Raw genomic sequence first — 679 nt, 5'->3', positions numbered from 1 at the left:
TGGCCCAGGATCGGACATTGTTTCGTTCTGCTGTGCATGGGGTCGCTATGAGTAGGTTCCAACTCGATGGCACCTGACAACAACAACAACAACAACAGAACAGATGGGCGCTCTGGTTTTTCAAAAATGATAAAAACAAAACTTGGCAAGCAAACCGTCGGCTCATCTCTAAGTTTGATACTGTTGAAGATTTTTGGGCTTTGTACAACCATATCCAGTTGTCTAGTAATTTAATGCCTGGCTGTGACTACTCACTTTTGAAAGATGGTATTGAGCCCATGTGGGAAGATGAGAAAAACAAACGAGGAGGATGATGGCTAATTACGTTGAACAAACAGCAGAGACAAAGTGACCTCGATCGCTTTTGGCTAGAGACACTGCTGTGCCTTATTGGAGAATCTTTTGATGACTACAGTGATGATGTATGCGGAGCTGTTGTTAATGTTAGAGCTAAAGGCGATAAGATAGCAATATGGACTAGTGACTGTGATAACACAGATACTGTTACACATATAGGGAGGATATACAAGGAACGGTCAGGACTTCCTCCAAAGATGGGGATTGGTTATCAGTCCCATGCAGAAATAGCTACTAAAAGCGGCTCCACCACTAAAAATCGGTTTGTTGTTTAAGAACACACCTTCTGAATATTCTCATAGGAGACTGCGTCAAGCAATCG

The 679-nt window shown here is 42.7% G+C and overlaps 1 pseudogene; it reads left to right on the top strand.

Moving 5' to 3' along the window:
• The first annotated feature begins 98 nt into the window (after positions 1-98).
• On the top strand, positions 99-632 carry LOC102821021 (annotated as a pseudogene).
• The last annotated feature ends 47 nt before the right edge of the window (positions 633-679 follow it).

Source organism: Chrysochloris asiatica, unplaced genomic scaffold (assembly GCF_000296735.1).
Source record: "Chrysochloris asiatica unplaced genomic scaffold, ChrAsi1.0 scaffold00727, whole genome shotgun sequence".
In the NCBI taxonomy this organism is placed as follows: Eukaryota; Metazoa; Chordata; class Mammalia; order Afrosoricida; family Chrysochloridae; genus Chrysochloris; species Chrysochloris asiatica.
Note: the sequence above shows the minus strand (reverse complement) of the source record. Positions and strands in the feature narration are given on the sequence as shown.